Here is a 12,906-nt window from a genome sequence, read left to right on the forward strand (position 1 = left end):
CACATGAGGAAAGTCTGAGTGAGCTGGGACTGTTTAGCCTAGAAAAGACTCAGGGGGGTCTCATCAATGTGTACAAATATAAGAAGGGAAGATAAAAAGAACACAGAGCCAGACTCTTTTGATAGGCATCTAGTGATAGGACTAGAGGCAACAGGCAACAACTAGAACACAAAAAGTTCCACCTAAACATAAGGAAATACTTTTTCACCGTGAGGATGCCTGAGTACAGGTTGCCCAAGAAGGCTGCAGAGTCTGCACCACTTTGACCTACTGCCAGTTTGTGGTTATGATCCTTACAAGTACAGAAGATGACTGCCAAACATAGTAAATAGATGTACAGGAGGAAAGGAATTCAATGAATCAGGTCCACACTACTAAATGGAAATGTTGCTCCATAACAGGTTATTCTCATACTCCTACTAAATGAAATATTTCTCTAATCTTTTATACATATAAACAAAAGTAATAAGTGCCTTTTAAAAGAAATAATTTAGAAGCATTTTGTTAGAACATTATCAAAAGGATACTGTACATGCACACGTTCTCCCCCCTCCAGTATGGTACTAAGATTTTCTATGTCAACTCTAAATATATGTGATTCACTTTAATACAACAGTATGGTACAGAATAGCATTTTTCCAATTCAGCTTGCCAGTGATGATTGCTCCTTATACAATTCACTGAACACAGATGAAACAATGACTACACAAGAAATGCCACACAAAGAAATTATCTGTTTCTTATGAAATATATTATAGTAAAGATTTTTTAAAAAGCATTTAAGTGTTCATATTCCAAATATGGACTTGTGAGATGAATCATCACCAATCATTACTACAAATCTTGTTTATAATTAGACATCCTAGTAGCTGACAGATATACATTACTAGAAAGTATTATGTTGTAGAGTAGAAAAACAAACTCTTTCATCTTAGTTCTCCCTAACAGGTGACATTTACAGCAGCAACTGTAAATCTGAAATTAATCACTGAAATAAAAGATCAAGACCAGAGAGTAGTATTCATAATCAAATAGTCCCAGAGATGTTTAAATTGGATTATACATATATTTGTTTATAAATACACAATAAAATGCTTTGTATTACTTGCTTTAATTACAAGCATCATATCTTGGCAATAGGTTTTTCACGTTACAATAAGCTTCACAAAGTCGTAAAAGCAACATGATTAAATTAGAGATGTTAATTAAAGGCTTCCATTGATTTTACCAGTGATTTAGCTCAAGGAAGTATTATTAGGAAAAAAACATGCAGAACAAATCACAGTACATTTAATTATCCCCTTCACTAAAACAAAACAAGTCCTCTGCCTTGAGTCAATGTTGCTTAAAATAATATGTATCTGAGGCACATAAGGAAAAATATCCTTTAATTCTACATTTGGATACTATTAAATTTCAGATTAAACTATGTATCAAGTCACCATGTATTCCTACATATAATCAGAAAAGTGGTTTCTTGTGTTCTCAATTCTGTTTCCGCAGTTTTCATGCAGAAGTAATCTCAGTTTCCCCACTATTATTTATTTTAAAAGCTCTTCTAACAATAAGTCCAGCTCTCCTGCATGCTTCATCTTACATAGTCTTACATGCAGACATATCCCTCCCTACTAAGTACCAGCACAGGCAGGACAAGCAAATCCTTGGTCGTATTCAGACCCAAAAGCAGACAGGCTGATCAGCTGACAGGTCAAGTAGCATTACTTATTTGGCCTTCCCTATCTACCCATATATTTTCAAAACCTTTCAGGAATTTAAACACCATAAAGCTCCATTCTGTCAGAGTTTGACTGAAGTTGGCAAGTAGACAGAAACATTATTAGGGAGGAACTGATAAACCAAAAGACATAAATCCAACTCGTCTGGGGAACTTACAGACTCACAAGCTTCGTATCTTTTGCTTCCGAGTATGAACAACTGCCTTAGCTAGAGTGGCTACGTATCCCCTAAGCCCAGAATTTAGAAACAAAGTAGAACAGAAATCATCACAATATCTTACTGACAGATTGTTCAAACACAACTATGAGTGCTTACCCTTGCACAATTGTGTAAAACTGAAATGACCTTGAGAACGAAAGCAACGAATGTAGAAACCTAAACCACCTATTAAACCTTTAAATCATTAAAGTACTTGCAGAGTTAACTGTTCAGCTATCGTACAAGGCATACTGATCCCCATCTTAGTTGCCTCACCCCTGTTTTTACAGGAATCCTAAAAGGTTTCCTGTTCTGCACAGAGTGAGAAGTAGACAACAGCAATACAATAAACTGCTAGGAGGAACACAGCATACTAATCTAACTGTTGACACTCCCAGGGGCATGAGGTCCACTACTGAAGAAGCACGTTCAAAAAAAGAAAACTCTTGAACCCAGATGGCTATACCCTGGAGAAGGCATAACTGGGGAAAAAAATAGTTTCATTATTTGCTTACCAAGTGTTTCTTTCTTTGTCTCCTATCAACTCTGGCTAATCTTAAAGGAAATACAGAACTAACATGTCATACTAATGCATGTGGATTTAATCAGATTTAGATGCTCTGCAATCATTTGCCCATCTATCCTCCCCATTAGCTCAAAGTTCTAAGAATTCCTCATTTAGCTTTCAGTATTTATAAAAAGTATTTCTCATTCATTCAGCTTGTAAGTATTCAAATAATAATGTTTGAATATTTACTGAAACTATCAATCTGTTTTAAGTACAACTGTTCTTTGGTTAAAACATCAGTCAGTTTATTATGTAAAGATGCAATTCAAATTTGTATTTGTTAATGAAAAAAATCTATCAAGAAGTGAGAGGAAGTGCAAAAGAGTTAAGTTCTATTACTTATCATTTGATCTGCCCATATGTTTATAAACTCATAGATTAATTTTATTTAATTGCTTTTATTTACTTCAAAAATACTTCCAAGCTTAAAATGCTATGGTTCTTGGTGGAGAGCTTGCCAAGCCTTATCAAGTTATGATAACACCATTAAATGCTCTACTTTCTTAATATTTTAATTACAGTTTGAATGCACAAGCTTGTGATTACATTTACATCCAAAATATCACTTCTCTTACTGCATGTAAAAGAGGAAGATTTAAACTTTGATTTCATCTTTGGCAAGGACCAAGTAATCATTTAATATTCAAAAGTACTTCTTTTTAGAATATTACAGTATATTTTAGAATATCTACCAGACAAATGCATATGGATATAATGAATAATCAATGTAGAATGCTTTATTTATCTGGAAGGCAACTGTCAGGCTAATAGCTTATTTGTGCAAAAGTCAACGTAAAATGTCTACTCTGGTAACAACCGAGAACTTGCTTACAAACAATCCAATCGCCAAAACCACTGACAAACCCCTCATCTTCCTGAGAGCTTCTCCTATGTCTCCTCACCACGTACACATACTTGTAAACATTTAATTAATTTGGTAATTCAGCCATATTACTATTGGTATTCTTCACAGTTCAGGTTAGTAAACCTCTCTGGACTTGATTCTTGTCTTATTGTACACTCTGAATATGTACGATACCTCATAGGCAGGTGCTGTGAGTTCTATGGGCACACTTCAGCCTGATTTTGACAAGTTCTGTTGTCTCTGAATTTGAGGCTACAGTAAGAATAGCATACACTTTTTTTTAATAATGAATTATACTATTTCCACCCAAATCAACTCCAATCTGTACTAGACAGATTATATCATCATTGCCTATATAGCCCATATCAAAATGTTATCAGTATTTCTTCTTACAGCTTCATAACACATTGGAGAAAGGAGGGGAAGAGGAAGAGATGGAAGACACATCAGAAAATACATCAGAATTTAAAATATTACCTGAAAGAGGTTTGAGAAAACATAGTTCTCTCTTTTGGTTCTGAATAACTATGATTGCACAATAGCTTAGCATACTTTGAAAAAAACTTTTGAGAGCAGGATGGTATAAAGACCTTGACCATAGGTTTTGCTTTTCTCTCTTTCCGTCATCACTTTTTCCCTTTTATGAACAACATATATAGAAAGTGGATTCAAAAGTGCCAGAAAAATAAAGGGGTGCTTAGAAAGTGAAACTGCTTACAGTTCAATAGGCTACAAGATCTTCCTATTCAAAGTCAATATTAAAAATGTTATGTGTAAACACTTCCTGCAGTTGAGAATATCGCCACCAATAAGCAACACTGAGCATAAAAGGGTTACAAAACCATAAAGAGATCATACTACCACACCCCCTCACTTATTCTGAAAAAAATGTGTGAAACACGGAAGGAAGACTAGGAAATACATTCTGCTCCATCTAAGTCCAGCTTTTAAAATATATTGCCTATTAATTACTGATTAAAAAGAGATGAAAAGACAGAACTTCAAGGAAACTAGTATGTAGCAGATAGAACAGAAATAGTTTAAAAATAGAAACATTTCACTCAACTGAAGACTTACAACTGCAAAGTTGAACTATTTTTTGTTTTGTGTTTAGCTTTTCAAAAGATTCTTTTTTCTTTTCTTTTTCAGTAATTGCTATTAATACGGCATTTCAGAAGAGTACCTCAGATACTAGTTAGTAAAGAAAGTGTTTCCTGCAGAGCCTCTCTTCTTTGCTTTATGTTCTAATCAGAACTGAGATTGCAGGGGAGTGATTTCTTTTTAAGCAAACACAGAATACTGTAATCAGAAAAAGTGATGAAAGAAATAATCACGGTTCTGGCCTCACAATACCCAGCATTTTACAAAATGAATTAAATTTTCATTTAACTTTGTCCTTTCCAATGCTATTGCTTTAATGCTTTGCAAAGGTGAGAATTGGTTTACTGTTGGAGACAGAAAGCCTATCTAGCTGAACAAAAAGTCTTCAATTGCAACGCACAGGAAATAACTAAGGGAAGATTATCAGAAAAAGGTCTGAAACCATGAAGTTGTCCACAGCACTCTTGCTAGTTACTTAGGCTTTCATTCCTTTTAGGTAAGACTCATTCTGCTCCTCCTCTCCCCCATATAAAATCCACTAAGTGTAGGCATGAGGAACACCTTACATTTTCAAGATATTTTTCAAAGGCTTCAAAGGCTGTAATTACGCAAAACACTTGGGCAAGCTGTGGCTTTTTGAAACTGTAAGGGGTGACATTTCTCAAAATTAAAAAGGTCTTTATCCCTTAAGTAGGAAAGTACTTAGAATATATCTAAAAAGATGTCTGGAACAATTAATATATTCTTTCAAGAAACCACCTCCCCCACCACTGACTGTATAACACAGGGCCATAGGAGTTTTCAAAAATAAAAGTAGAATGTTGATTTAAGTGCTATGGCAATTTTTAAGCAAGTTGGTTACATTTTTATTAGGTTTTAAATTAAGTAAATTTTTTTTCAATAGAGTCAATACAACTATATTGACTATTTTGACAAAAGTATCAGCTAAGGCAGTGGGACAAGTCTTTCCCCACATTTTCAAAGAGATGAAGCCAGTGCTCTACCTTAAATTTCACTGTTTTACAAAAATATCTTGCCAATTTTATAAACAGTTTTCCATTAATTCTGAAAATCTGATGGATGACCTTGGAAGAATCCAAGTTACTAATCAAAAATTCTTCTTCAAAGTATATCCTGTTGTTATGGAAGACATCAGGATTTTTAACATCAGTTGCACTTAGAAGTGCCAGAAGAGGTAATTAATTGGCAAAGTATTCCTCTGAACAGATTGAAATCAATACCTCTCTCAACTTTAGAGAAATTTGTCCTCTGGAAAAATGCCAGCATGGTCCACAAGACATAATTATTAATCAGCAGCCCTACTTGATAATTAATCATTCTACCTTGCAGTAAGACGGGAATAAGGATTTTTCCCATAGTGATCCACCTTCTCTTTGGAGTACATTTTGGCATTTCAAATTCTTTTTAACTTCCATAACCACTAGAGGAAAAGGTGCTGGTTAAGTCTACAAATTCTGACAATCTGGAGGAGGTCGGCTGTTTTGGTAAGTGGAGCTACCATTATTTTGAACTACTGCAAAACAGTGAAAACAAAAAGTCTGTTCTCAAATTTCAGGGGAACCATAGCAGTTCCAATAATTTTTGAAGCTCAGAAAATTGTGGATGTCATCTTTGGTAGAAGATACCAACAAGATATAGATTGACTGACAAGGGAAAGAAATAGGAAAAGGGAAAAAAGCTTGACTTTATGACCAGAAGTTAAATAAAACCTATAATTTCCCAGAAAACATGGCAGTCAAGAAGGACTGGTTTCCCCACTTGCTTGATGCCATACATATGTGACTCAATGATAATAATTTTCTGATTATCATTGCTGTTGGATTAACAGGTTGTCTGGGAAAGGCTTCTAAACAGACAAGGGAGAGGATAAATAAAATGGTGTCAATCTCTTTGTAGACAGAGCTGAATCTCAAGGCACCTGACAGAAGACTGACTGACACTTCTTTGAGTTTCATTCTCACGTTCTTTATAACCCTACGCTTTTAATTTATCAGACCTGAGTAAAGGCAGAGGAAGACATCAAGCTTAAGCAGTTGCCTTCCAACCTCCATCTGGGCACTAAGTTTGCAGCATCAGGTACCAAAAGCATCATTCTGCTTTGCAATACTAAAATATTTGGTATTGATAAGAGCAACACAGAGTGAGAGGTTCTTGTCTTGGTGTTATATAAGCCTGTATTGAAGGAAAATGCACAGTAGACTAATACAACACCAAATACTCTTCTGTTCTTGGTACTGATGATTACTGTAGCTAGTGCCAGCAGTTTCACTGCCAATTACTTGCCAACGTCTGTACCACTTTGGCAACCATAAACATGGAACAACTTCCTTAGGTGTCTTACAAGCATCTTCTTTGGGACCAGAGAAATGGGGATACTAAAGTGCTATTTTGATATATGTTTCTAAGTATAAGAAGCTTAAAAGGATGAATTTCATTTAGCCCAAAGACTCACTAGACTAACTAAAAACACATTAGCTTTTTTTGGTGCACCAATGGGGGGGAGAAGTGAATATCTGAAATATGAAAGAAACTTATAATTAATCTATAAAAAAGAAAATAGGGATACTGACATTTCTCCAAACAATTTAATAAGGAGCAATATAAAGAAATGAGAGGATGGCAATGGAGTCAAACTCTGAAGTTCCCAAACTCATGATTCTGAATCTATGAGTGTGATGACTACGCACAGAAAATGCCCAAAGAAAAGCACACCCAGAATCTCAAGTATTGTCATCACCCTTAATGAAAATTATGTCTCAAAAGTTATGTACTTCTAGGCTAGAACAGTCTCAGTAGATAGCCGCAAAGGACACTACATCTGGTGCTCAGCTATCACTCTGGGCTAAATTTATTTGAAATAGACTTCCTGTTATTCCAGCACGTAGAATTGCAACATTCCTCTAGACTTCTTGCTTCTGGAAAGCTAATCAAAGGCTAAAGCCCCCCCAAAATACAATGAATAATACAATATACTATACCAAAAACTCTGTCAAGAACCAGAGAGGTAGAAAACTACACAACAGAACAAATTAAAGCATCTACTGTTAAAAATATTATATATATGGTAAATTGCCAGTGATGTGACAGATGATGACATGAACAGTGAGAAAGACCATGTCTCTTCTGTATTTGTGTCACGACATGAATAAATTCTAGACAATAAAGAAGTATGTTTCTTTATCAACATTCCCAAAGCAGAGATATCTCACAGTCAAAAAAGCAGATTTTTTTCATTTTAGTAAAAGCTAGTATTCCTAAATTAATTGGACTGCTTTTCTCACCCTCATCACTATTTTTTCAGCAGTATTTTACTGTAGAGAGTTCAGACAAAGCTAGATTCTTGCATGTATTCATGTTTTCAACATTCTTTTATCCCTTTGCTTTGTATAAATGTCAAAGCTATTCCCTTTGAAAATTACTTTAGCTTAGAACAGTCTTACTACTTTCCTGCTTAAAAAAAATGAAAAAAGTGAAAACCAGTCAGAATTACTGTAGTCATGAGATTTGACTGTGCAGCTGGTGGGTCTCCAGTCATAACCATTGCTCTAAAGCAGTATTTTCTCTCAGTATCAACTTTTCCTGTTTTGCCTATAATGATTAAAAGATTCAAAGTTAGAGGTTTCTCAAGCATCTTGAAAAGATTAAATTTGAACTTTATATTAATACTGACAGTCTTCTACAAAGCATGCTTTTATAAAGAGCAGAAGTGATGAAATCACATAAAAATGCTCCAGACACTAGGATGTGAAGTCCACAAAAGTAAAGTCAATTCCTGCTTATGTATGCTTATCAGAAGGAAGCCTTCACAAGATACAGAACACAAAAAAGATGAAGTTTCAGGTGTAAGGAAGACCCAGTACCTTTGTGGGCTAAAGTTACATTCTTTGTAGCATAACTTACTGCTAGAATTGAGTAAATACAATAATTACCTCTAACACTGGAATGATCTCTAGGTGTTCACAGAATCACGTAGTTCCATTTGTCTTCCTCCTCCCAAAAATGTGAGGTAGCAGAAAAAAAATCTAGAGGCAGAAAAATAACAGTGCAAACAAATAAGAACGAGCCATTGGGGAAAACAAAGTAATCTTGAAAGCAGATTCCCTACTCTATTCAGATAGAACTTCCTTCCATTTATCCCATGATTCCTAAACTTTCTGAGATGAAGGTGATAAAAGCGTGTCACTGCACAACTGTCACCTTAGTTCCTTCCACAGCTTCAAGTTACACTTACATCAACAAAGACTCCAAAGAAAGAGGAGAAATTAATATCAAATTTGAATACCTAAGATGTTTCTCAAGAAACATTGGGTCACAGACAGGTTGGTTTGTTTTAAATAACCATAGTGCATCTTCACTCCTATCTATCTTTGGCTAGCTGTAATTCCACAAAGAAAAGAGCAGTGAAGAACTGCTCTGCCACATGAAGCACTTAAACCAAACACTGTTGCCAAAGACTAACATTGACTATATTGGTGAATAAAGCATAGTGCCACCACTAAACGTGCTTCAATAAATGGAGCAGCTCTATAAAAATTCACACTTACTGTTACAGTGGTTCTCAACCCTTTCCAATTTACAGGCCACTAAAAATTTTCCAGCCAAAGTAAGACTTCTACTTAGAAAACCTTGCCTGCTGAAATAGTACGTCTCTGCTTTCAGCTTGGCACCAAATTGCCTATAGGCACTTCAAAGTGAAAGAAAACATAGCTCCACAGGACACATGCATGCATAACACAGTTCCTAATATTTGACCTCTCATGGTCTTATCTTTTCTACCAGCTGCAAGAACCTTCTAGCTGTCTGAATAGTAATGTCACCTCACTCTTGCATCTGGAGCACATAACCTCATCCCTCCTATATGATTGGTTTTTAAGGCCATACAGCCAATTAATACATGTATTTATGGTCAGCAGTTGTTTTGTTGGTAATTTCAAATGAAAGTTTAACAATGATTTTGTTCTTATGATAAAAGCAAACAGTGGATAGTTAGGTTTGTAATTAATGCATTCTTCTACTTGGTAAGATCTCTATAATAAAAGGCAATTTAATTGACGGGAGGAAGCAAACTTTGCTATTGTAAGAGTTTTGCAAGGGAAATGTAAAATCACATTGTAATTTCTTAAGAGCTGTAGCAACTTTCATTATGGGGTCATGTTCTGTCTGATTAGGTAGCTTCTTTACCACATCATGAAACACTGAATTACATCAACGCAACCAAAGACCAATCTTTTAAAATGCACTGGTGATACAAGAGTCCAGAGAGTTGGAATAAGTTTGTCAAGTTGTCGGTCACAGTTTGCAATTACAGCTTGACCATAACGGTCTAATGGAAGATTTTTTCATCTTCATTCAAATTCTTTTATATTTTCAACTTGCAGTCATTGCACTTCTATAAAACACAATGTATTAAAATCTACTGCTGGCTTTGGTAGCGGACCTGCCCATCCAGAGAACACACTTGAGGGACAGTTCTATGAAGCTGATGCATGGCAGAAAACAAAGCTCTCTGACTCAGATTAACATTATTATTTTGGTTCTATCCTGGTCTATGCTCCTTTGCATTGTTACACAAGTGGAAAACTGGAAAACCTAAGATGGGAATGCGATATCCTCAATAACAAATGCACCTATGAAGTTCAAGAACAAGGCCTTTTTGCTTGTTTGTTTTGTTTTTTTTATATTCAGCCACATATGCCTCTGAAAATTCTCATCCAAAAATACCTTCATGAGAAATGATCAAAATGAATGAACTGCTCATGAAAAAAACATCTTGTGATCTGTTTTTAAAAAGGATCCATCCCCACAATACAGAGTTTGTCTAGATGCAAAAGCTACACCGACATAACCATAAGTTCAAATTTTTGTTCCTATTCATGTAAGAAGTAAGAAGAATTGACTTGAAAATAAGACTGTATTTGGAGTTTAGCTTATATAATTTCATAATTAACTTTTAAGTAAAAGAAACCAACAAATGCAAGCCTCCCCTTTTTCCTGTTGACATTACTGCTAAAACACGCTGATAACGAGCCAGAGATGGCTTGACTTCAGCCGGACTGCTAAGCTACATCACTGTTCACACAGCTAAACGAGGGGAAGTTCAAAGCCCAAAGCCACAAAAAGGTTTTAAGGAAAAACACGGACCAATAATATACGTAAAGAGCAGTTGTTTGATGTTCAATACTTATACTTTATTTTTCCCCGTGTAATAACACCAGTCCCCATTTTGGTGATTTGGTAGTCGCTGCTCTACTCTGTTCGACCAGTCTCAAAAAAAAAAAAAACAAACCACCAAACTAGTTTTTCACTATTTCATACTACGATCCTAAAGGTTAAGAGACAAACAAATTGGCAAATACCTGAAAGCCTAGTGTGTTAAGTGCACTTTTATCGGCTCTTCGCTCTGAACGCTTGCAATTGAGTCAGCAGTTACCCCGCCCGGCGGGACGCAGACCCCGTGTCTCCCTGCCCTGCACAACAGCCCCCGCCGGGTCCTGCATCAGACCGTCGCCCCGCCGCCGGGGTGCCCGCACTGTCCCCGGGCCCCACCTGGCCGGGCTGCCACCGCGGCGGGGCGCAGGCTCCCGCCCCAGCCCGCGCTCAGCCCGGGGACCGTTACCCCTCCCCACCCCCCCTTCGGGACGCTCCTCGGGGCGGCAGCCGCCAGCCGCTCTCCACAGCCGGCAAAGCAGGCAGGCGAGAGCCCGGCGGAGAGGAGGAGAGCCCGCCCCTCACTAGCCCTCGCCCTCCTCCTCCTCGCTTTCTCCTCCCCCTCCCGGCAACCCCAGACCCTTCCTCTCGCTGCCGAGCCCCGACCGCCCTTCTCACCTCTCAAGGTCCGGGAAGGGGGCGAGGTTAGGAGGGGGCGGGGAAAGAAAAAAATCGCAAGGGAGGCCCCGGCACCCCCCTCCCCTTCCCTCCCGTCCCCTCCCACTCCGCCCCGGCGGCAGCCAGCGTTCCCGCTCTGCCCGGGAAGGCCGCGGGCACTGGGCGATCCCTCCCCGGCTATAACGGGTCCCCAAGGGCCCCGCTCCCGGCCCCTCCCGTGCGCGCTCGGGCGGCTCCGGCCCTAGGGCCGGCCGCGCGCGCGGGGGCGGGGCGGGGCGGGGGAAGAGGATCCAGAGGCGGAGGGGGGCACCGCGCCACGCCTCCACCCCGCCGAGCCGCCGGTTCCGCCTCCTGCCCCAGGGCGGGAAGCGCGCGCCACAGCCAGCCAACCGCCGCCTTCCGCGCGCCCAAGGGCAGGGGCAGCGCGTGGCCGCGTGGGGCGGGGTGGGGCTGTGGCTGCTCTTGGCAGGCAGCCCCCTGGCGGGGCCGGTGAAACGGCGGGGGAGGCAGAAACCCCCTTCGTGGAGTTTGTTTTGATTAACCTCTGAAAGGCCTCATCCTGCTCTTGGGTACCCTTGCCTGTCTTCTAAAAACCACAAAGCTAAGCATTTCCGTAAATTTTCCACTCCCCCATTTAAATGAAAAATCTGCAGTGACACACAATGTAGCTGTTAACCTCCTCTCAGACCCCTGGCACCGTGTGGTGCTGAGGCAGCCTGTGCTCCCCATCTAATGGGCAAACACAGTCCAGCCTTTGCTAGCCTTGTTACCCAGCGCCTTACCAGTGACTTCTGCCATCCAAAGGTACAATAATTTTCCAAATTAGTAGACTGTGTGACAGATGTGCCTCTGACTGATAAAACTGATTTAAGCGTGTGCAAGACTATTGCTGAGGCGTGGTGGTATAACTTTGATGCAGTAATGAGGTATATCATATTTTCTTTGCCTAATTCTGTAAGGAAGTGTGGCCTATGTGGCTGTGTGCTTCGTCTGTCTGCCGGTTCTCATCCCAGCTGACTTTAAATGCTGTAGCCAGTTTTAACTAAATTTGACCAAAGGATAGAGTTTTCAAAGGTACTCATTGTTCCAGCTGTGTAAAAATCATTAGCTAGCTGGAGAGAATCATGTCCCCAAGAAGGAAAACTCATGTTTTTCTCATCAGTTGATGGGTTGGGCCACACACATGTGCATGGTTCAGCTAGTTTACACATGCACAGCTGCCTAAGGGTAATAATGTCTAAAGCTGAGGGTGTCCCTGGGGGATGTGTGGACAGATCACATGTGGGCTCCTGAACTCAGAAACTAAACTAATATGTGCCATCACAATAACCCTAAACAGATACCTTAAACATCTAACTGCCCTAAAACATCTGTTTACTGGAGAATTCTTGGAAAGCTTCTTCTGTAGGATCTGAAACTCAACATATTCCACAGGCTATTATTATATCAGGCTGAACTGTAGGGCAACTTCTATTCTGACTGTGGGCACTACCAATAAAGATGAAAGTCTGAGTGTATCAGAAAGGGATAGATACACATATTACTTGACAAAGTCCTCCTGTTATTTTCCAGTATTTTCTCCATTCCTTCT

At 39.0% G+C, this 12,906-nt stretch overlaps 1 protein-coding gene across 4 annotated transcripts in view; it reads right to left on the reverse strand.

The window, feature by feature from the left end:
- The window catches only part of KLHL5 (kelch like family member 5), a 60,848-nt gene extending 49,251 nt beyond the window's left edge, over positions 1 to 11,597 (reverse strand). For 2 of the 4 annotated variants that reach the window (XM_075752301.1, XM_075752298.1), the window contains exons 1-3: positions 11,316 to 11,352; positions 10,847 to 10,957; positions 8,420 to 8,512 (exon numbers count right to left, since the gene is read on the reverse strand). The gene's annotated coding sequence lies outside the window, so the exon portion shown is untranslated. Of the gene's footprint in view, positions 1 to 8,419; positions 8,513 to 10,846; positions 10,958 to 11,315 lie in introns of all 4 variants that reach the window. The other 2 variants (XM_075752297.1, XM_075752299.1) reach the window with 2 other exon arrangements.
- Positions 11,598 to 12,906: the final 1,309 nt, after the last annotated feature.

Source organism: Balearica regulorum, chromosome 4 (assembly GCF_011004875.1).
Source record: "Balearica regulorum gibbericeps isolate bBalReg1 chromosome 4, bBalReg1.pri, whole genome shotgun sequence".
NCBI classification, from domain to species: domain Eukaryota; kingdom Metazoa; phylum Chordata; class Aves; order Gruiformes; family Gruidae; genus Balearica; species Balearica regulorum.